Here is a 25,501-nt window from a genome sequence, read left to right on the forward strand (position 1 = left end):
ACCTCTTGTATCGTAACACGTGAATTGTGTGTAGTAGTTAGAAATGTTAATACCGCTTCTTTTCAAATTCATTGTTTTGTAAAATTCGTGAAACCAGCTTTCACCCTCGCTACATGACGGTACATCAGGAATTGCGAGTAGCGCCGGAGGCACTGCGAGCGAGGGATTCCTTTATTGCTCGGATAATGATCGGACCCTCGGCTGGCTAAAGAAATGCCCGGAGGTTTACCGGTCAATTACCGAACATCCTGCAATTACCGATGTAAGAATCGTAGACTTATTCGGTTTGTAGAAAGTGCTAGTTGTAACGCGATCTAACAAAAGTTATTTCATGAAATTGCGCGTCAATAAATATTTTTTGTAGAAAGAGATACATGTAATGCCCCCTTCTTGCACACTGCGTGTACGACCATCTTCGTGCGAGAGAGGGACATGTGAACGAAAACGGAGGGAACGGGGGGGGGGGAGGGGAAGCGAGGATGCAAGGAGTGTACTTCCGGAGGGCGGTACTTCTCGCGATGGTTCTCTACGTCAGCAATTCACTATGCATTCGTTCATGTTGCGTGGCCTACCTACATGTATAAGTGTTCCAGGTAAACTCCATTACCGGCAGCCATGTTTCTTGCTACCGTGTATCCTCCACTGCTCACAACTACTTTGTCAAGACGGTCATTGCACAAAGACAAATGAAACAGAAGACTGTTACTCGCGCATTAAGTTCAAAATATTTTTTTAAGGGTGTGTTATAAAAAAAAAAAAAATAACCACGAAAAATGATTCTTTTAACAAAGATGCGATATTTGCCTACTTTCAGTGTCGTCGTTAAATACTGATAAAAAAAAAAAAAAAAAAGAAAAGAGCACGCTATAAATATTGTCAATATTGCTCGCGTATTTTGCAAGTTGGTAGTCGTGTTCAGGCTTCCGGGAAATTCGCAGGATGTTTACCGGGAACACATTTGCTCTCTGTCGTGTACACACGGCTGAACAACCTGCTTAAAAATTGAGGCCACAACGGTAGTAGTACGTCGAGTACAAATATGTTAAAAATTAGCCGAGCAAACATATATTACTCTGACGTCACGTTTGGAAATCGCAGAGAGGGTTAATTTATTCCATTTAACGTCAACGCTTGAAACGTTACTTTCAAGCGAAACTACACCGTGCGCGACAGCGCGATTGAAAAGCAACGAATTAAAGCCGTCGTCGTGAATTTCATGGAAATTCTATTATAAAAATTCCGTAAGCGTATAATTAATATCTCACGTAACTAGATATTGTACGCCCGCATGGCAGTCTCGCGAACGAGAATGAAATTGGCATGCGTTAATGCAGCGAGTAATCAAAATTAAAATTCAGTCGCGGGTAGCGCCGCGTCGAAGTCCCGCGGCACTTTGTTCAGCGGGAGATTCAATTTGAAAAACCCGTACCCACATCATTTTATATTCATCCGTCGTTGGTCCGTCGTGCTTCTTTTCGCACACACACTCTTAAGAATAATAATTAAAAATACCCGTTCGCGAATTCCAGCCGCGGTTAATATCGCGGAAAGCGGCTCCGGTCAGCGCCAGCTGAATATCTGCCATATTCCCATTGCTTTTTCCATCCCTTAACCAGCCTCCGCCCCTTCCTCCGGCGTTTATCTCGTCATCGCTCCTCTTTTGCATTCTGGACAGCTCTCGCGGCTCGGCGACGAATTTGCAAGCTTTTAATACAAACGCGGCGCGCGTACATCGCCGAATTCAACTTGTTGTCAACGCCCGCTTTTTTTTTCTTTTTCCCGCAGTCGTTCTGTCCTCTTCTCCATTTCACGAGTTCCCCGGCTGTTCCTGCCGGCGTATCTCGACGGTCCTCCGCCTCCTTTATGAATAAATCGAGAAGGAGAGAGAGAGAGAGAGAAAGAGAGAGAAAAAAAAAGAGAAAAACGAGCTGTTTTCACGTGCAATCGCCGCGATATTCTGTCTCTCGTACGCGTTAGATCCCCACATCCCTCTCTTTTCCTCTTCTCTTCGCGGTGGAAAACGCTGGTCGATTTTATTTATGTATATATATTCGGCCCTCATGTTACCGTCCCGGGTCTGAGCTGACAGATCACACGGAATATGCGTTCGCCGTCGCATTCGTTTCTGTCGGCGTTGTCTGTCAACGTAATGAGCAGACACGTTTTGTCGATCTAACGAGAAGGCTTGACAATTCTGCCGAGCGCTAAAACTCGCGCGCCGCGCTTAAATGCGGAATGTCAATATGTGTACGAGCGAAATTTATTGATAGATACATTAACCGGCTCGCGGCTGTCTTTTAACGTTCTAGGCGCGAGATAATAAACTCGAAACGCGCGCGCGGCGCGCAATCGAATCAGCGACGAATTCTCCGCGATCGAGTTATTATTTTTGACGCGTTAAACGCCTGTACGATAGTTTTGTTTACGAGTTGTCGGCGTTAATTTTACTTGACACCGCTCGAAATGGTCTTTCCGTAGTGTGTCCTCCAGAAATACTCGGAAATATACACGTCGACACGCCGCGGCTACCATAGTTTGCGACATTAAGCTCAAAATATATTCGGGTGTTACTTCTCCAATATAAATGGATCCGAATGTTACACGGACTCTCGTTAAAGTCCTAATAGTCTCGCTATTTTTCAAATGCACTCGAGTGTTACCGGTACGTTGTCGACACACGCGCGTGCCACTGAACTCTACGGACATAATGAAATCCATCATCGAGGCTCGAGATTGATTATCTCGCGACGCATGTCCGCCCATCCACTCAGAGACGGTGTGGGTACAGTATTTTGCCTGGAGGCCATTCTAATGAACGTGGCAAGAAATAAAACAAGCTGTATTGTAGCGCACAACGGGGGCACAATGGGTAACCTAGATGGCTCTTTAAACTACATGGGCGGGTGCAGTCACGTGCCGAAGAAAATGTATCAGCGGTCGTAACGACTCACACGCTTTAACACAGTTTCTTTTTTCTTTTTTTTTTTTTTCTTTTTTTTTTTTATGTTCCCGTACGTGTCGACATGATTGATATACCCGGCACACGGTTTCAAGTAGAAATAGTAGCATTTTGATGTAAAGATCGCGAAATTAACAATTTCGGGATGGGTTTTTCTTTCATTTGTTTGCAAACTTATTTTGTCGATTTAATTTACACTCGGTTTTTGTATTGTTTCGTATTATTATTGTTTATCTTAACATTTAATACCTTCCGCGAACGGAAACGTCGAATACAGGAATACACACACACACAGCGGGTGACCGCGAGAAACATCCATTTCCCGGCATTCGAATGCAGTCTTGTAAGTGAGAATCCGGGTAAAGTCGAGGGAGTCGACGAAGAGGTTGGCGCGAGAACCTTTTCCATGGCGCATGACATCCTTGCTCCGACTACTCGTGAGCACCCTAAACAAAAGGATATTGAGAGACCCTTGGAGAGAGATAGAGAAGAGAGGAGGGAGAGTGTGAGAAGAGCGGCCAGAACGAGGAAGGAAGGATAGGCGGACTACCATCTTAAGGATCAGAGTCACTTCGCCACAATGGTACGTCCCCGGGAATCCAAGGGAGTTTATTAAAGCCGTGGTTGGCAATACAACTCACGTTCTCTGCTCTTCCACGGAACACCCTTCTATCCTGGTCTACCTTCTTCTCCAGCTCGTCTTTTCTCGTTCCAGCTTTCTCCGCAATTATACGCTTAACTGAAGAATGTCCGAAGTCGGATCACTCGCGTTTTGCATTGGACAAAATTATGAATAAGTCGTTTTGTGTTTCGTACTGTCCGGTGCTCAACAAAGGAACGATTTAAATTTAATTCGAAGACTTTTTATTTCTCACAAAGAATAAAAAGCAAAAATACAAAGATAATTATTTTTAGCCAGCTGCAAATTTTACATTAGAATTGAAAAGAATTGTCTGGAGAAGACGCAGATAGCGCGAAGAAATATATTGTCTCTGAGAGAATTTTTCCCGTAAGAATAATTCGCAGCGCGACGAACTTCCGTGGGTCGCGGCGGGATTTCCGGTATATCGCTCTCGACAACATTTGCATGAGCATAATCCGAGGACGAGGATATACGCGCCTATACGCGCGTACTATATTCATACCAGGTATAAATCAGGACGTCGCGCCTCGGGGGTTTTATCGACAGGGACATTACGCGAGCATAGCGATGTACGCGTGTAAGAAGACGACGGTGGGTAATCGGGACCCTGGAAACACGTGTCCCGCATCCTCCGTCTCCTCCGCGCCACTTTCAATGGTGGCAGCAGCCTCCCCCCTCAGAAACGCAGCCCGTCGTAGGAGAAGGACTCTTCGTCGTCAGTGCGACTCCTTTTCCATCGCCCTCGTTGACACGAAACGCGCATTAGGCGCGGCTGCATCCTTACACCCTCCTGCTCGTTTCAACCCTCGCCGCTGCTCTTCCCCTCGCCTTTTCGCATTCAAACCGGTCATACTTTAGACTCTTGTAACTAGGAAAATATGCGTTATAACGACTGATACGTGCGACCGATGGTACACGCATTTGTCTTCGCTTCCGTTCCGAACCGACGCGCAGAATCGTCTCAAATAAAACGAAACCGACGATTTAAAAATAAAATGAAACGCAGAATTGTGGATTTTTTCTACTCGGCTCTTGTTTTCTCTTCTGCTTTTGTTCTTCGTTAAATTGTCTCAAATAGTCTATTATGCTTACGACTTTTTTCCCTACTACTCGTTTTGCGCAGTTAATCACGGCAACAGTAGCCGCCGGCTCAGTTGTTGTGATATCGCTACTTCATTACGCGGATTTGGCACATACGCGTAATTAAATCAGTCAATATTTATAGAAAAAAAAAAAATTAGCACGAAAGATTTTACGAGCAACGTTTTACGTCTTCGAAACATTTATATACATGTGTTGTGTCATATCGATAACACAAATGTCCGCGGATTGGATTTTCAAGAAATAATTATTCTTTCTGTAAAGTGAACAAGGAACGTGTCATTGTAACATTCTGGTAATCCGTGAATTTATTTCCCTAAGGATATATCGTGTTTCATAAATTGCCACGCTCTTCTTTGTAAAGCGGGCCATCTCGCCAAACGCGGCCGAAGAACTCTACATGAATAAGTTTAAGCGCCGGGCGACTGGATATCGCCGGCGCAATTTATGTTAACTTGTCGTGGCCTATTGTGCACCGCTTCGCAGTTCTCTCCCCACCGCGTCCGTAGCAATTTTTTCCCTTCGTAGCGGCGTGAGGTAGATAGAATGGAATTAGCCCGGTACGCGTGTAGCGGAGCCGTCGAGCAAAGCGATAATAAAAGGTCGCGGGGTAAACTTTCATTTTTACTGGGCACCGCTGCGATTTTTATTCCGTCGTCTCCCTCTTTCATCTTTCTCTACTTTCTGCAGCTTCTCTCTTTTCCTCTCTCGCTCTCTCTCTCTCTCTCTCTTTCTCCCGCTTTCGGTTTCTCGATGCATTTATCTGTACGTCGTCCTTCTTTACCCGGCGGTCGCCGGAACTTGCATTAGCGTCTCTTGGCTCAAGCCAGAAGGGTGGTTCGGCGGTGGTGCTGTGCTTCCTGGACAAAGTAACCGCGCCATTGTCGCAACAAACCACCCACACGCCCTCCTCCCGGCCAGCTCGACCTTCTCTATACACCCCCGATTCCCTTGCGAAGCGCGTGTTCATTGTACTCGTGTTGTGTTAACGTATTTGCACCGTATAACACAAGCGACTTAAAAAGTGGCTCCGTCATTAGAATTCCACGCTACGCGCCGCACACGTCTGCTCCTGGCGTGATTAACGGATATACGCGACTGAATTTATGACATAATGAACTTATTTCTAACATCCCCGTGGGAGAAGATCCCGTGAGCAAACGATCTTTTGAAACGAGGGTATAATTTCGATGAGTGATAACATACTAATTTGTAATTATCACTGCGGCAATTGCGGCGTCTAAATTTACGTTACCGCCGAGATCGCGCGCGATCAGATCGCCGCGCTTGCGATATCCGCATTCGATACTCGCCGATCGAAATTAGATTCGAGTTCCGATCCCCGAGAGATACACCGGCACCTGGCCGTGTCACGCTCGTTGCCGAACCCGTCGTTGTCCGCGCAGGAGGGTGCCGATGTATTTATTGCTTAATTCGCGCTTCTTTGTTTCATAAAAGTGAGAAACAGCTTTAATAACAGGCTAGGACGGGAAGCATAATGAAGGGTTACGGTAACAACGGAGATGCTATAACCGCCTCGCGAAAGAAAGCAATACGCCGTAACCCGGGTTTGGTTCTATTAACGTTGACGTTCGAGATTGTTGATTATGTTGAGCGCTCCGCGCAAAGGCTATCGTTAATTCTCGAATATGAGACAAAAATGTGCTCTCTTCGAATTTCTGTGATGAAACGCGAGTGAACGTTCAGTAATCTCGTCGAAACATAATCGTATCCGCGAGAAAAAATCTCACTTGTGTCGTTATTTATAATCACCGAAAAATATATTTTTTTCTCAAACGTTTCTCTTTTGTCCTCATATTCTTGATTTCGCGGATTAATGGCAGAGCAAACAGAGGCGCATGATTTCCGGTCGTAATTTGAACGAATATTTTGTCGGAGTGAAACGACGTTGGACGACGACGACGACGACGGTAGCGCATCTCGTTTCCAGACGAGAAGCGCTTCTCATCGACAGAAGTGGAGAAGGAAGAAGAGGAGGATGATGGTCGTGAAGAAGGAAAGCGGTGGTGGAAACGACGGATTATGAGGACGAGACGGAAAGCGGCAGTGAGGCGATTGTTCGAGGCGTGGAAGCGTGCCTTAGATGCGACAATTGAGGTTCCAGACCGTGAACCTGCAATCAATGCTCTGTCGTCGTCGTCGTCGTCGTCGTCGTCGTCGTCGTCGTCGTCGTGCCGTAGAAAGAGAACTCGAGAGGGAGAGAGAAAGGGAAGGAGGATCGAGGGAGAAGATCGAGGAGGAAGGATCGAGAAACGCGAGGCAGAGATATTCGGAGGGTGCGAAGACTACCGTGGAAAGGGCTGGCTTTGTCTGCCTGTGAAAGCTCCCGGAGGGTGCGCGAAAGAGAGAACACCCCCCCTCAAGAATACGTCTCAAAGGAAGTCGGATAGCATATATCCAGCCAGAATCGCGCGTCCTTATTTCAGTGATGGATCTTGGAACTGAACACTTAGTTTATATTTGTCGTACGAGGAAAAGAGAAGAAACTTAAACTTTTTTTCGAGAACAAGATGAAATATATGACGGAACTCACTCGTGGAGACCTTCGTTGTGATTTCAATGTTAACACTGTTATTATTTTACATAGTATTATTATCGCTGCTATCGACCTGGTGCACATGCAGGAATAATAAGTAATATGGGTATAACCGTCGTACTTTGTAAACAAAAAGCTGTAAAAACCAGTGGTCGATCGATCGTTGTGATCGATCATATTCGTTTCTAAATTATACAATAGAATCTTGCACAAACACCTGCTGCTAATGGCAAAAGTGACTCACCTCGAGTGCAACCGAAGTGAAACAATTTCGCGAAACAAACTGGGCGTTTTAAACGAATTAATTTTTGAAATACTTTTATAAAACATTTTCTTATAATATAATTCCGATGCCGACAGATGAGTCGTTCACAAAAGGAGAGCGTTTAAAAATTAGCGCGCGCAAAAACAGTTACCACTTTTATTCGAGATATTTTTACCCTTTTTTTAATCTTTTTTTTTACTTAATTTGTCGGTAATTGATTAAAATCCGAAAAAATCGAACTCTCTCGCTGTTCTTAACAGATGCACAAGTGCGTCAGTCATCGAGTATGAGCGAATAGATGCGACGAATTTACACGTGTCCCGCGGAGATGGTGAGTGTCGAGCAGGTACAACTGAGAGAGACGATCATGCGGTGGGATTACCTGTGCAATGCGAACCATTAGCTGCCATGTATGCAGTGTACTCGAGCGGACTTGTAGCCGGGTAGCATTTACTGGCGGAAAATACACGTGCATATCTGCGCGCGTGTGCGCGCATGAATGTTTCTCTGCGAGGAAATCAATGAAACTCTTTCGATCTGCGCAATTCCGTTGTTTCTTGAATTGAAAACGTGCAGCTATTCAAATTAAATGCTACGAAAATGCATTTAACTTGCTTAGCATAAGTTACACGCGTGGTGATTTTAGTTTTTATCACATTACACGCACAATTGTTAAAATTGAAAATAATATACAACTTTTATATATTTTATATGTACTTTTATATATAATTCAACTGAAAGAGATTTGTTTAAAATTTATATATATGTATATATACATATATATGTACAATTTCTTCTCATATATTTGTTGATTATAATCTCACGTGTTTATGAGCGTTAATAAGGCATTGATAATAATACATGTAAATGTATTATTCTATCCTATTGATGTACGTTGAGACGCATACAGAACAGTCGGTCTTTACCTTTCCCTTAACAATTTGCCGATTCTTCGAGCGAGCGGCCGCGAGTAACAGTGCAAAAGACGCCGAAACATTCTGTACGTTTGCGCACATACGCGGCATACTAAGTGTAAATGAAGCGGCTTGTAGGCTAATGGAGGTAGCGCTACCGATGTTGGCTGAGCAATTAAGCTGGTCCGCGGTTGAACAGAGGATAAATAACGGATATACAGGTTGTCGTGCGAGGTTACGGCGGCTAAGGAAACGTCTGTCTTTCTCACACACACACACACACACACACATTCGTCTTTTACAAAATTCATTAATAGCAAGAGATAGCTATTAATGACTCTCACTAGCAAGCCGTGATCGTGAACAAGACGAGACTCTGAATTAACTCATGTAAATACTTGATAATGACGCCGTAATTTTACATTGCATTTTTATCAGCTCCGGTAATTACTCGTTAACTGCTCAAGGTAGTCAATAAAGCTGGCTCGGGGAACGGAAACTGGCGTATAAATGCAATAAAACCCTATCTTGTATGTCAAGTTATTATATCGTTTGAAAAATTCCTTTCAAAAAAAAAAAAAAAAAAAAAAAGAACGTTATACGATTGCATCGATGCGTATCAAAAACACGCGCGAAATTGAATATTAGATTTTTTTTATAATTTAATATTCAATTTCGAAATAATTACATACGCGCGATTATTTACGTCGATCTGACATGCAGCTTTGCAGACAATATCCACTTCTGACGAGCGAAAGGACGTGATTCAATTACATTAGATTTTCGAAGTTTCGAGGCGGAGTTTATGATACCACAAAGAGGAGAATCGACTCGGATAATCAATGTCCCCTCGCGAACGTGCACGCTTCGACACCGAAAGCACGGATTCTCAAGCGTCTCTGCGTAGTCGTGCGAGAGTACCATCATGCCGACAATTTCCTGACTGATCCACGTCGGTCGCTTTTATGGCGACGGCGGTTTATTCGTTTATGACTATCCTCGGCCAATTTCGAAGCGACCTCATCCACAGCGCGTTTCACTGCGGAATTACTGCTTTGTCCGCCGATTACGCCGTGCTCCGCTCATAAATACGTGCGTTCGCGTTTAATATACCAGACCATTTCTGTTCCCGACGCTCTTGCGCGTACAAATTAATTGCTATATTAAAATTATTCACGTAATTGACAGAAAAGCACGTCACGTAATGAATTTATAGTTGAAATTATGATTATACGAAGCTGCACGTTATAACGAATGCAATGTAAAAACAAAAAAAAAAAAACGATGTGAGCGGTAAAAAGAAGAACGAGAAAAAACTTAAGCAAACAAGTTATAAGAGTAAACAAACCAATTTTTATATAACTCGTTTTGTGGCTATAAATGCTGATTTCCTTTAGAAGACGTGGGAAGAAACGCAAACGAAAATATTCGATTCGTTTTGATCATTATCCGCCGCGATGAACGCATGAGTTAATTTCCGAGCCGGTCGCGGTCGGTTCGGTAGTGGGACCGTTATATCCTCGAGAATGTGTGCATTAAATCGTGAAAGCAAACGCGCGAGCAAGGAAAAACGACGCGTGGGCCTGAGGCCGGCATTAATGACGGGACGTGCGGCACTCGTTCGCCTCGTTACTGTCGCCCTGGGGCAGCCGTGGCAAGTTGAGACAGAGAGAAAGTAAGAGAGAGAAAAAGAGAGAGAAAGAGAGAGAGAGAGAGAGAGAAAAAGAGAACGAGAGAGAAAAAGAGAGAAAGAGAGAAACAGCCACCCCAACTGCACACATCAAGTCCTCCAGACTCGCCATCGACTCCTTCTCGTAATGCGGCCAGGATATTATTTGTTTCCACTTGTTTGTGCGCACGAGAGCTCCCGACAAACAAACAATCTGCCCTTCCAAGAGCAACGCTGCCACCTCCACCATCCCTCTTCTCCGTCTCTTTCTCTCTTTCTCTTTCTTCTCTTTCCCGCTACGTCCTTTCGCGCATGTTACTCTCGTTACTCGCCGTCTTCCTCTTTCGCACGTACGCTTCTTTCGCGGCATAAATAGATAGTAGAGAAAAAAAGAGAGTGAGGAAGAAGCGCGAAAACGATGCGCGGGTAAAAAAAAAAAAAACAAAAAAAAAAGACGGAGGATTCTTTTCTCATTCGCGCATCTCTGTGTACCGCCAATGAGGCATTCGTCGCGTCCGTGCCAGCCAGCGCGCCCTTTTGTGTCAATACTGCGATAATTATTTCTGTAGAGCGACCCGTAATGGCTCATTCAGACGGTGTCGCCAGCTTTTTTCAATGGTAAATCGCGCCATTAAGCGGCTATAATGAACGCCAGCTCCAGCGCGGTGCATTCGCGATGATATTTATCTTCTGTCGAGCGAAGAAGAAAGAGTCGGTCAGTGTTTCGTGAAACGCGTGCGTCTTTTTTTTTTTTTTTTATTTTTTATTACAGATTTTATTCAGACTGAACGAGCACCGAGCGCTTTGCAGAGAAATGGATCAAGATCGTTATTGTCCTTTCGCGATCCGATTTGTCTCGACAAAGCAAACGCGTGGCGGTGGGCAAAGTTGCCACAAGAGAAGAGATGGTTGCGCGAGTAAGCCGATAAGATCGTGTCGCTGGTTTGTCTCGCGAAACGATTCGAAAGGATAGAGAGAAAGTCAGTGACAAAAAAATAAAGATGTCAGCATTGGAATAGATGTTTCACGGGATGAAGAGACTGACATATCCTGTGACAGGCAAAGCATCGCATGCGCGAGGGACAGCTGGACGCTCGCGATGCACCTGTTCGCAATCGAATGTTTTTTTTTTTTTTTTTTTTTTTGTTTATCGTGGAAATTAAATAGCCCGTAGCGGATGAAAGAATCGCTCGCGTCCATTAAGCTTCTCACATTGATATATCTCCCGTATCTTACCGATAATACGGAATACCGTGAGACGAAGAAACAACCTTGTAAATAATGCATTCGTACCGATGGCAATTAGTACACGTCAGTCACTCGTTGCTCGACGAGTTAAGGTGCTTCAGCATCTTAACGACACTGTTGATATCGTTGTATACAACGCTTCGCGTTATATCGGTACTCTATACATGTGGGTATTATAAGTACACACGTGTCATTTTGCTTACGATAAACACTTATTGGACCATTCGTTTACGATGTGCGAGTAGTTTGCGGACAGATTAATCGATATCGTTAAAGTATTTTCAAAAGTGAACTGTGGCAATTCTCATGAACCGGCTTAAACGTGTATTACACACGCGGCGGTGTGTTACATTTAATATTCCTCCCTTCCTCGTTCCCTCCTGGCTCGACTCGACCATTCCGTAATGATGAACCAGCTCTCGTTCGTCCGCAGATCTTCTTCGCGTTTAAGCTGTATTATACACCAATACTCTTCATCAGCATAATGGCCACAATCATTAGAGTCTGTGTGTATACACGATGTTTTCTGATATATTCTGGGTGTTCCAATTTGTCGCATATATTTTCTCATTAATTGCAAATTGATTTTTATTATTTTTTTTTTTTTTTTTTTTTTATTATTGACGAAAACATATTGATTGCGAGTGATGAAAACAAAATTACTTCGAAATCGGAACATCGCTCTAGATCCGAGAGCTATCGTTTTCTGGATTGCGAGGAAATGGCATGTCTTATTAAAACAATTGTGAGCGCGCATTAAGCGTTATTAGACATGCTCTGACCCAAATTACTCGATCGCGAGCGCGGCTTGAATAAAGGAATATTTTGCAACTAATAAGAAGCATTTGCCCTAATTGTTGGCGCTTGATAAAGCTACTTTAGAGTATAATCGAGCTTATTAATTATAATACACTTCAAATATAGGTGTAATTTGCATCTCAGAGTAGGTAATTTCGCATTAAGCGTCTCTTTCCATTAATTTTCACGGAAATATATATAGTTTGAGATTTCAGCGATTTTCCGTGCTTTGTTACATGTTGTTGTGGCAAATAGCCGAACCGCAGATAAGCGCGCTACTTCGTAAATGTAGAATGTCGTAACTTCCGGAGAACACATCTCGTCGCTCGCGTGACGAGTCGACGTTTTCGTTCCTTATCGCCGTTGATCCGTCGCTCGCGATAAGACAGTGCTCACAATAAGTAAATGAGGGTTAAATGATACTCTCAGCGGCGGAATGATCCACGCCCAGCCCCCCGAAACGCATCATCCCTCGTTCACTCTCCCCATTTTCGTTTTATCCCCAATTCGCGTCGCGACGCTTCGATAATCGATCTAGACTAGACGCGTTAATTATTTATCAGGCGGCACGCGTGACTGGCGATCGTCCAATTAAATTAAAGCAGGAAGCCGGATCGCGGTTATCGGCACTTCAGCGACCCTCTCTCTACTACGTTTTCGACGATGCTATCTGATTGACGCGAGCTGCCAATGTGGCGCTCGATGCTTTCGAGCGCATTCGATTCGAGTCCATTAAAACTCGTTAGTGTCCATATATGCACGCACCTTAATTGGGCGACGCTGAGCTTTCACGCCGGTGTTTTCATTCCGATAATAGTTCGTTAGTATAATTCTTCTTTTTATCTGGAAGATGGAAGTCTCACAAAAAAATGCAATTAATTTTATAGACTCAAATTAGTACAGGAAATTTCTATTATATCACCTTCATAATACGTGACATCTTGTTACGTAATAAACTTTTTTTTTATAATGAGAAAAATGTAGATTATATATAAGCGTGACGCTTTATTCGCGATATACCGACGTGATTTCTTCCGCCCATAAAAAAATTCCGAACTGTCCTTCTTCAGAGCACGACTGTGTAATTCACATGTTTCACGAAAAGTTCGAAAAGTTTGTAAAGCAAGCGGCACTCACGACACGTATCCGCGACTTACGGCTATAAAACGTAATTAAAGTCAACATTTTTGTAATACCGGCATGCGTTTCTTGGCTAACGATATGAGTCTTTATGGCGACGTAGATCTCCCGTAGTGCCGTTTACACGAGCGATTGTGACGCGGTACACGACACTTTGAAAAGGCCTACATAGTCAACGATCCGCACGCGCATACTTTCGACGTAATCATAAATTTTTGCGTGTCATATCGAACGAGGCTGCTTAGCCATTTTCCAGATAATCTTGCGGCAGGTTCTCAAGCGCGCGAGTTCTCCGCGTCGTATTTATACTTATGCGCTACCGAACCTTCGCGTGCAGCTCGCTTCGCAATGGTGCATTCGCGTTCGTGCAAAACCACGATGCAACGTGGTGCAACGTTCTGTCTCACGATTGGAAAGAGAAAAATTTATATAAAGCAATTGTACAGAAGAAGAACAAATATTGTATACATCACGGCCGAATTGAGTGTTGAAGCGTTTTTTATAATTTTTTATGATTTATCGTTACTAACTTGCACAACCATCTCGCTCGTTGGCTCTTCGTAACATCGACTGACTGTGTTGCGGAATTGCATCGCCGAGCCGAGCGTGCATTCGCGCGAAACGATTCCGCGAGGTAATACTCCGCGAAGTGGAGAAATCTCGAGCGTACATCGAGGAAAACTCGCAAGAGAACGCCGGGGGGATGCCGGGAGAGGGTGAGAAGGGAATGCGGGAGGTCGATCGAGGTCCCGATGGTACGCGGTACGTTATACACCCCCGCAAACATATGGGGCCCATTGTGTACTCTTAGGGGTTCCACACCCTCTCTCCGCGGCGCGGCGGTTTTACCGTCGCCGTCGAGATACGAGCCAAGATACGCTCGCCTTTATAGACCCTACACCATGTTTCTTCTGTGAAAAGGTGCGCGCGAGGTAACCTGGAAACCGTCGAGTCGCATTGAACGCGCGGCGCGAAAGCGTGAGTATACGTATTCGACAACGGTTCGCTGGATGTTGACGTCCCGCGAAAGCCGCGACAAAATAGATTTGCACAAATGAACTCGGGGAAAAACTCGGAAATACCAAAACGCGCGAAAGAAAACTTTCTTCAGGAGTACGTATTGTTTTCTGCTATACTTTCGATCGTCTGTGCGAAAACAAATATATGTAGGTATTTACTTTTTAAAGTTTACAGTCTCTCTCTCTCTCTCTCTCTCTCTCTCTCTCTCTCTCTCTTATTCTGGAAGATACTACAGAATTTAATAGTGAGTTACATTTTAAATCCAAATATATATCAACGAGTTAGTATCTCTAAAGTAATTTTAACGAAGTTGACAGCGATGCGGTTATCTGTTTAATAGTCGTAATTTCAACGTACTGTGTGCGGATGTAAACAACAATTTTATCGGAAGCGAGAGCTGTATTACGAGATGAGATAAGAGGGGAAAAAGAGAGATGGGTAGGTATTATCGCTCATCGCGCGGGGTTCCCGGGGGAAGTAAAGATACGTTGTAGTAAAGATACGTCGTGCGAGTTTGGTTATATCCCCGCGTGCGAGGGAGGGTGGACGTGCGCGGGGAGTTGAAAGCGAGAGAAGGGCGGGCTATCGTTTCACCTTATCACCTATCAAATAATAGAGGCATATTGAATAGATAGCCGAACCTAACCGATATCTATCTGATCCCCGAGTCCCGGAGGGATATTAAGAAATCCACGCCCTTCGAGTATTGCTCGCCGGGAGTATATATCGCGGCATTTTCGGAGTCGAAGAAGTGTATTCGAATAAATCCAAAGTCCTCTTTCGCTTTTGCCCTCTTTTGTGATCCGGAATCCGCAGCAATCCGAATCGTTGGGAGAAAAACGATTTTCTTTGCGCTTTTTTTCTCGATACAAGCAAATTTTGTGTCACTGATACGTTTAATGTGCAAATCTACGTCAAGTAAAGCTCTCGTATGCGAAAACTTCGATCATCATAAAAACTGCAGTTTTACGTATTTAATTTTATTATATTATTGCTATTATATCCTTAAAATTATAATATATATTTGATCTATTTTTTGTATATTGGTGGTTTTAACGTTATTCAAATGAAGACGATTACGTTAGAAACACTGACGTTGTATAGGTAATAAGAGTGAGGGATAAAGTGCTTCTCGCATTTCGATTCGTACAAACACACAAACTGCGTCTGTGTATACTCTTTTGTATCTCACTCGCGTGTTTCCCTCCGCACATATATTTTCCTTCGATTCGCGCAAGTCGAGTGCACCGCACCGGCGCGGAAGAGGAGAAAAGAAAATCCATGTGTTCGCGCCGCTCGCTAAGGGTATTGGATTTGTTGGCGGTGTGTTGAACAAATGATTGCGCAGCTACCGCCGCGGAAAAACTTGGGCGGAAGCGGCGGCTCGGCTCGCCCGATTCGCCTATCACCTCCCGCCGCTGCCGCGTTCTCTTGGTTCTCCTACGTATCTCAACCGAGACCGAGGGTTGTCGAACGAAGAAAGTTTACGGGCTACAAAGCACTCCTGGAGAAAGTGTCGAAAGCACAATCATCTCGAACTTCCCCACTTTCGTCTCGCACTTCACTTTTCTAGACGAAACACGTGACTGAAAGATAGGTGGTACATGTTCGCGCGGTAAAATCTATAGCCGTTACGTTGTCAAAGGTGATCATTATTTCTGGCTTCACCAAACAACATCAATCTCGCAAACACGAAACGTAACAGAGAAAAAAAACTGAAAAATAAAAATTTGTCAATTCTAATTTTGTGCACATTTTCATTATGATTTTTTTCGTGCAATTTTGCAGTTTGGAAATGTAGAATAATCCTCAAATAATTTCGCGGAGAAAATCTAGTCATCAGGATGCGGCGCAATATACCGCCGAAGAATTTCGCGAGACGAGACGGCAATCGAATCTCGCTCGCGCGGTACGCATACTCGATGAGGCGAATTCGACGGGAGGGTCCCCGCTTATATTAATTTGCGGCGGCTAAACGCCGATTCCGAGTGTGGTCTCGTACGGAACGCACTCTATGCTTTTTATCACCGTCGTATTATTAAATACGATTTGTGCATTCCATTCGCGGAGAATCGATTGAATAATACGTCTGAGATTTCATCTCCCGGCGCTATGAGAGGATAGAAGAACTTCACGTGATTTTTGATCGTAAGGAATGAGCACACTCTGATAATTCAGAGAAACATTATTTATACTAAAAAACACAAAGATATATTTTCTTATTTGCATTCTCTTATCACGACGTTAAAAAAAAAAAAAAAAAAAAAAATAATAATTTTAAATGAAAGTAATAAGATTGCAAGATTGTTAATCACACAAGCGTATGTCTCCCTTACCTGATTGTGCCGTTCGAGTTACTTCGTGTGTTTCGGAAAAGCTCCGCCACTCTCGCTCTTCGTTTGCGGATTTCGAGCGAGTAAACGAGAGGTGACTTTGAAACGAGCGAAACGCGCAAGAATTTGGGACCGGCGCGAGCAAATCGCGCGCGTGTCTGCTACGACTGGCCGTATCCGAGCACTGAGAAACCACGGCAGGTTGGCCGCAGGTTGGTAGAACGAGTTATGCGGCAGAGGCGAGCGAGCAGGAAAGCAAACGAGAGTGGTTCCTTTCCCGTGAGATGCACGAGCCACGTAATCCTCCCAAAGGCCCCGTCGTCGTCTTCGCTCTCTAGCGGTTTCTTCTCTCGGCCAGAATAAATAAACCGGAATGTTAATGAGCCCATCGTGTTCGGCGAACAATTTTGAAACGTATTATTCGCAAATCCGACCGCGATAGGATGTCTGAATTTGTATCATATATGAAATCTCGAAAATCTTTGAAATGAATCGACAGGTTTTTGCGATATTGATTAGATATATCTAAAGTAAATTTCTCACTTAAATTAGAAACGAAAATAGAAGCGTATAATAGCATGCTGTCAAAATGTAATTTCTCAAGAGTTTTAATAACTGCTATTATTAGACAATTATCGACATGTCGCGATTTTACGATTTATATAGTCGATAAAACCGATTTTAAAATAATCAATCGAAACTTTAGTAATATATAGGAGATGTCGGACAAATTTTGACACAGTCAAAGCGTGAAGACAGATTATTGGAACAAAAATGTTCAGACACCTTGTGTATTGTATGTCACTATATATTTGTATTTTTAAATACGCTTATATAATATCAACATTAATTTATTTAATATACGTCAGTCAAGAGCTAACTGAGAATTCATCAAAGTATAGACGACAAAGGTTTATGAATATTTATTTGAGTACAGCGAGATGGTGAACCGATCATCTTACAGATGAATTAACGCAAATTATGAGCGTCATTGTATCCGTGAAACAAAAAACGGGATATAAAATATTCGATGCGCAATCCTCTCTTTGCGGTTTTCTTCAAATATTAATATCGGTAATGCAATTTTACACGGCAGCCGCACGCGGTGCACCGCGGTCGTCAGATTAATTATCTTAAGGAAATATGAGAATAGAATATCAGAAAGCAATTCATTATTTAATAATCACGATATCGCGACGAAATTCGCGATAATAGATCACGGTTATAAGTTTCATTTGCTGAGATATATTGATCGGACTATATTCTACAGGACAATTCATACGTAAGTCGGTAGTCGTTGCCATAGTATGTATAAGAACAAGTCGGTTCTCACGCGAGTAACATGCATTTCGAGCGTCGCGGTCGCGTTCGTTTGCCCGTCCTGCCATGTCGGACGAGTTCTCCATGACAGACGTACAAACGGAGCTTTTCTTCTGCTCGCGCATTAATTACATCGCGGTTGTCCCGAAGCACGACAGAGACAAAGATCGCGACTGCGAAATGGACCCGCGGACAGCGCTTAAATGGACTGCCAGAAGGATTTCATGAATAAAGCTGTTCCACAGTTTATTAATAAAATGCTTTGTAAAGAAAGTTTAATGCACAATAATTACAATTTGTTATGATTTAAGAAAACTAAAGAAAATAAGAGACAATTTATTTTGTCAACAAAAAGTCTTAGATAGTTTTTAAAACGAGTGTGCTCGATTGTTAAACATTTTCTATATTTGGATAAAAACTTCGCTTTAAACGTGTTTTTCTTCACGATCTTGAATACGCGGTACGCAGGTATGTGCAGCGTGTAGATAATGAGAATACGAGAGATGAGAGCGACGGGTTTTGCGAGAACAATTCGTCGTCGTTGCCTTTGTCTTTGTAAAAGCGAGACACGCGTATCCCCCGTCTTTGGTCACGGGGAATGTTATCGGGTTATATCGTGCAACGGTTTTCATTACCATTCATGCACGGAAGGTTCGCGTATTCGCGACCGGCACCCTGAAAAACCCGATTTGATTTATTACAAACCGCATAGCCGACGTCGCGTAATGTCGTGCGCGTTCGCCCTTTCCGCTTTTTAAACACAAAGTATGCACCGACAAGTGTACAAGACACTCCGCAATGTGTAGATCTTGTCTGAATATTTTACATGACGCGTATGTAATTTCAGAGTTGGTTCTAAAGCACTCAGCTTTTTCTCTCTTTCTCTCTCTTTCTCTTTCTCTCTCTCTCTCTCTTTCTCTCTGTTTCTTTCTTTTTCCTTCTCCTTTCTTATTCTGAAAAAATGATTAAATTAAATTTAAATGATTATAACAAATATTATTTTTTATTTAAGTATAATAAACAATAAAAAATATTTATTAAAGCAAATATTACGTTTTATATAAGTATTTGAATAAAACATTTTATATAATTTTTATATAATTTCCGAAATTCCTATTGTTTTTCTATTGCTATTCCTTTAACAATATATTCCACCCTCAGGCAAGCCGTGTTACGTTTGTCTATTATTATGAGAAATTTCTGGTTGAGATTGGTTCCGCGGAGATTGCCGATAAAATTAGGCCAGGTGGATCTCTCTCTACCGCCGTCGCTGATTGATGACCCATGCGGAGAGTTTAGCGCGTCGGAAGTGCCGATAATTTTAGTCCGGGTGCTGTCCTCGTTATTAAGGAACGATCTGATATTCTTTTCGACGTGAAGCTGTTCAATCAACATATTTATCGGCCACCCAAAGACCGTGTCCATTAATCACTGGTAGCAGACTTTAACATTAAACGTGAACGACACGCGTTTTATACAAATGTAGCGTAATAATTTTAATATTATACTTGAAGCGGATAGGGCGCGCGACGCGGTTAGACAATGACGTGTTATACATATATGTGTGTATGTGTGCGCGCGCGTGTGTAGCTACTCTTTTCTATAATATCGTGTCATTATCTGAGCGCGACGGTCAGTTTTCTTCGAGCAAAAAGCAGCTTGTAACGTCCATGTTGTGCGTTTCTCCCTCCAATTTAAGTACTTCCCCTGTGTTCTGTATCTACCCCGGATCTTACATAAGAATATAAATGTAGCCGTGTGCCGGACTGTTCGGAACGTTGCCAGCGGTCAGAGGATCGATTTCCTGGTAAACGTGAGTCGGGTTGCCGAACGTTCTTTTTATAATTTATTATGCGCCGTTATTTACTATCGCGCTTCGATCAAACTACATATCTACATTGTAATCTGACGTCCGGCGCTTTATTCTTAAACGCTCTTAACGAGATGAACAACTCCATAACATATCTACTAATATGTTATCTGTAGCATGATCTGTACCGCCGACAGAATAAAATAATAAAAATAAAATAAGTTTTACTCAACTATTTGCGTTAAAATTAAAGAAAATTATTATCTGTATGCAACGATCAAAATAGAGATTAAAATTATTATTTATTTTGTCTTACTTATTTTTAGTTTTTGTTTTATTTATTTTGTTTATTTTATGAGAAAATCATGAAAAATAAATAAATATTGATGTTTGTCGTCTTTAATGCATGTAATGCATTAAATTCACTGAAATTTTCTCAAACAAGATCAGCGTTGTTTTTTTCTCGAAAGCGTAGGGCAGAAGCGGAGCATCAACTCCGGCGTCGCTAACTCTTACATTTGTCACTCTGTTAATCCCTATTAGATCAGGCCGGATTTCAAACCCGTTCTAGCCCCCCAGCTATGTGCTTTTGCGTGGCAAAGAGTAAGCTCGTTTGAAAAGTGAGCACACCCCGCGGGGTCGTGTCGAACACCGAAGAAGAGAGAAAAGGCGGACGTGTGTTCGTGCACGGCAATGAGGGGGGGATTTGAGGGGGGAGGTGGCAGGGAGAAGGTACCCTCGGGTCTCGCTTTTTAGATTCGCGTCGTAGAATACAACTAAGATTAAATCGATCTTTTTGTGTTGGGTAAAAATTCAGTCCCGACAAATTTTCGCATTTGTTCGCTCGTTAATCTATTCTTGTAACGTAGTTATTTACATTTATTTTTTTACTTTAATCGAAATCAAATGTGCGTCAAAACGTTCTTTTTAGAGAAAACAATTCTTTCCCACGCGAAACAACGTTCTGTATACTTCAGTGTTTCACGATCCGAGATGATTTGTGAATTTTGCACGATCAGGATCTTGCCCTGGTTTTTTTTTTTTTTTATTATTCATGGCGACAAAAAACGACGCCGGATAAGACTGTCAACCCTGATCGCGAGCGCTATCGAGTGCTAACACCGAAAAGCATCCGCCAGCGTGCTTGGGTTACGTGTCCTTCGGCTTGTCCGTGCGAAACGGACAAGCTGCAGACGGACCAGCGACACGTCCTAATACCCATCGTGAGTTACTAATCCTTTAAACGGATTACCAATTAAACGTGTCGCCCCGCTTTCCGTAGGCCGAGATGTACAGTAAAGTGCGATACCGAGCGGGGTCCGAGAAGAACTTAAGGGCAGCGAGGGGAGGCTCTTTCGAGTTAAGTTTGGAACCCGGTTTGCTATCGGTGGAGGGGGCGAGAGAAAGGGGGCGAGTAGAATCGGCGCAAGTACACTGCGAAGTGTTGTGTTTCTGCAAACGGGTGTTACGTTTCAAATCTCAACAGAGAGAGAGACTCGCTTAAGCGCGCGCGTATACAGCTGCCAGGCGTTGCATATTTGCTGTCATGTCACAAAACTCGACACTGCCCGTCATGTCGTTATCATCTCCGTTACTCCGCACTACACGATCTCACTTCTTTGGTCTAACTAAGCGCATCTCGCTCTCTCTCTCTCTCTCTCTCTTTTGCTTTTTTCTTCCTTTCTTTTTCTCTACCTTTTGTTGCTCTTTGTCGTCGTCGTAGCTGTGCGCTAACTTGTTACATGACAGTTTTTATTTTTGTGATGTGAGGTTTCGTCTATGGCTTCGCACGTACACGCACGCATACACCAGACCAAACTCAGTCCATCTGTCATTTATGATCAACTACCATCCTCCCGGGACGTCCTGGGCAATACCTCTCTGACTGAGGCTGAAAGCCATCCGTCCAGGGACGTGAGTTTGAATTCGCGAGTCATAGCGCGAGCGAGCCGAGCCCTATCCCCGGTTGTGTGTTATCTTCTTAAAGCTGACTCTGCTGACTCGTATAAATTTATTATGGCAGTCGATTCCTAAGAGATTGCATTGTGCGCGTGCATAAAAGAATACGCAATCTCGTCGGAAGAACAAAAATTCACGGCAAGCGAGGAGCAGAATCGGAGAATAAGTATGGTGTCTCGCCCAGAGACACGCCGGTGAGCGCGATGTAAAATATTGTTATGCGGATCAGCGCGATCCTGCCGAGATCCATGGGATTACGTGCGTGTCTCCAAGTGGAAAAGCGTTTCTTTGCAATTTAGCCGGGCGCGAACGAAATCAAAATTCTGACGGAATCGTCAACGTTCTTCTTCGACGGGAGGAACTCATTGGGGTGAGAAATCGAGATTTACAGGAAGAGACACACACATCCGGGTCACTCGCGTCGCGACGACGCAACATTGTGAACACGACGACGCGGACATTGTGTGAATGGATTCCACCATGGAAAATATGTCAATCATTCCGGGGTCCAAGTCCCCCACGACGCGTGCACGCTCCGATTGACATCGTCTCGCATCTGTTGCAGGAACCTATCGAGAGCTCTGGCTTTGTTAACGAGATACACGCGTTACGCTTTACCGTGTTACGAATAATGCCGTCGCTTATAATGCCGTTGACACGATTATTCGAGTTGAAACCGCCGGAATAGCAATCCCGAATATTGTCGCCGGCGAGTCGGCGCCGAAACGGGAGACAGCTTCGAATCAACGAGGCACCGCGAACAAGTATTATACGTCGCAGATGTCGCGGCGATGTAGATGTCACGTAAACGCTTGTTAACGCGCGCGGAATGAAGGCGGCACGTAAGTGAAACGTCGGATACATCGATCTCGCGAAAAGTCAGCCGGTATGACGAGCAATATGCCTTATCGTCGTCGCCAGACGACGACGCTTTGCTCGGCTGCATCAGCCGGGCGTTGTACCGGTAATCGCGGTGACTCATCATACGTCAGCAATCAATCAACTAAGCTCGATCGGTCGTGAGATTGACGGAGTAAAACCGCACACGTGCCACTCGCGACAACGGACGCTCGCAGATTTCCAATAACGATACTTATCCGGTGTATTTATTAAAGGTCTTATCGACAGCTGAACGAGACCACCGCATGAATCATAAATGAAATATTATTAATTACGCGGACTTTAATAAATTGATGATTAATTGGGCTGCTCCCGTATTAAAATATTATCCCAAGATCTGATAACATCGATTTGTGCTCCGAGGATATGAGCTACCGGTTTGGCGCAATGACAAACGTAGTTATACACAATTAAGCAACATGAATGTTAATATCTTCAACATTTTAGCATTTTTTAAACTTGCAATTTTTTATACGTTAGTTTTTGAGTTATATCAAAATGTTGTGCGATACGTATAGAATAATTTATTCGATCGTGAGAAGAGATGCGTCAAAGATTCAGGCGATATAATGTAGTTGACGACAGAGAAGGACGGCACGCATCACAACGATCGTTGCAGCTATCTGTGCTGGAAAGTTCCTGTGAGAATCAAAATGTGATAGATGGTCCGCGACGCGATATTATCTTAAGTGACGAAGTCACGCACGCACGAGACCGCCCGGTCCGGCCTACTACACGCATGTGCAACGTCGTAACGGGTCAGGATGTAACCTGACGAGTGTAGGTGGCCGTCGTCCTTGTCGTTGTCGTCGTCGTCGTCGTCGTCATCGTCGTCGTAGTAGGGGAGGGAGGTTAGTTATCTCTTCGGACTCTCGCGCGAGCTCGCCGCTGAGGCGAGAGAGCAGGTCGCTTGAAAGAAGCGCTTAACGAACTGACGACGACATTATTGTTGTTGCCGGGACCCGGACGGATTCGGCCGACTACCCGTTCCCTTTATCGGATGAAGCCAGAAGGCAGACCTTGCCCGCTTCCTCACTCCTCTCTTCTCACCCCTCCTCCGGCGATTTTCTCTGTCCGTGCCTCTTTCGCTCGTTCGTACGTGAAGAAAAACCGTACAAGCGACGGCACAACGACGAAGGGAAAACGAGAGGAAAGAACAGAGGACCTCTCTCGATTTGACTCTAATGCCGAAGGGGAGGAGGGCTTTAATTAACTCGCCGCTATCTTTCCTGGTTTGTGTTGGTATTTACGTGTGTCAGCGGCTTTAACCGGGTCTGCCACCCGCCTGCGTTTCGATGTTCTCAGGAAAAGTTGTCGATGGTTTTCCCAAGGACGATATGCTTGACAGATTAATTGCGACGTGGCTTTTATTTCAAATGGTTCAATAGATTTGTACTCATTGTACACGTTTCTCGTTTACGACAAAATCGACAGTTTATGTTTGGTTTTTTCTTAACGAAAACTTTTATACTTTGTACAAATTATTACAATGTTAACATTATTTAGTGAGATAATAATTTATAAAAAGTTGTATGTCTCACTCACAATTTATGTATTTTGATTTATTTGTAAAATGTATTACGATTTGTTTCGTATATTGAGTAATAAAAACGTTCACACTATAACATCCGACGAAACTTAACAAAAGAGAATCAAGACACGATCATCAGATTGTATTTAACAGAGACTCGCCGAATGTATATATTGCTAGTCACAGCATGCGACGACGGTGGCAATACTATCGTCGTGGCGAGGTCATCGTCTTTCAGGATTCATTAAAGACTTTTATCGGGAGAACACAGGAGCGTCTATGTACCAATTCACTTAACGTAACCAATCTAAAAATGCTCATCAGCAATTTAAAGCGACGAGGGCTTCGGAAGGACAACGGCGACGGGGTTGCACAGAACGGAGATGGGAGGGTAGTCAATGGGGTAGTCAGAGAAGAAGGACGAGGAGAAGAGACTTTCGTGCGGCTTCTTCGGAAGGGGGCGGTCGGTGGTGAACCGCCTTTACCACGGTGGCGAGACGTGGCTGCCTTCACGCGGCCAGGAATAGGACGGAGGGTGGAAAGGAGATGAGAAGAGTCAGGAGCGTATCTTTGTAAAATTCAACGAACTCGAAATTGTTGCGTAAAAGTAAACGTTAATACGATTAATTTAAGTACTCATTATTATAAACGAAGCATTCAGATATTCAGATCACACAGCTCTTAATTGCTGAATTTTATAAAAATTGTTCAATAATATTTAATCTTTATACAATCTTTTTAAGTTATGCGCATTACATGTACATGCGTGAAAAATATGTGAGAACATTGTGTTTTTTCCTCATAGTCGAGCATCTAGAATACTGATAATTTTAGGGTTGAAGAAACAATCATCCGCTCCTGTAAAAAGCGGAAGGCGTGAAAAAAGAGAGAAAGAGAGAGATCCATTTACGAAATGCTCATCGACCGTCGTGGGCTTTTTTCCGGATGTAGGGTGTATTCCGCCCTCTCCCCCCTCTCCCGAATCAGCGAAGCGAGCGAGCGAGCGAGGGGGAGGGAGATGTGCTTTTCGAGAACGCGCAGAGGAGGATTACTCTGATTCGTTTTGGCTTGCAGATTTCGCCTTTTTCAACCGCCCCGTACCCATCAGCGTCCTACCGGTGATTCGCTACGCGAGGGGTGGGGTGGGAAACTTGAGGAACGGGGACGAGAAAACGTACAGAATGGTTGCCAGCGCATTACGATAACAGTGAATAAAATTCTTCGATCTTGAGGCGCAAACGTGGCACATTCCATCAAAGACTATTTTGTCTATCGTGTTCAAGAAAGAGAACGTAAAACGTCTAACTTTTTCCGAAAATTTGGATTTTATAGGA

At 43.6% G+C, this 25,501-nt stretch overlaps 1 protein-coding gene across 1 annotated transcript in view; it reads right to left on the minus strand.

The window, feature by feature from the left end:
* Nucleotides 1-16,857, minus strand: part of LOC109860143 — a 48,845-nt gene extending 31,988 nt beyond the window's left edge. Inside the window, exon 1 of the mRNA XM_020439031.1 lies at nt 16,651-16,857. The gene's annotated coding sequence lies outside the window, so the exon portion shown is untranslated. The remainder of the gene's footprint in view (nt 1-16,650) is intronic.
* Between the last annotated feature and the right edge of the window lie 8,644 nt (nt 16,858-25,501).

Source organism: Pseudomyrmex gracilis, unplaced genomic scaffold (genome assembly GCF_002006095.1).
Source record: "Pseudomyrmex gracilis isolate BER0280 unplaced genomic scaffold, ASM200609v1 scaffold_336, whole genome shotgun sequence".
Classification (NCBI taxonomy): Eukaryota; Metazoa; Arthropoda; class Insecta; order Hymenoptera; family Formicidae; genus Pseudomyrmex; species Pseudomyrmex gracilis.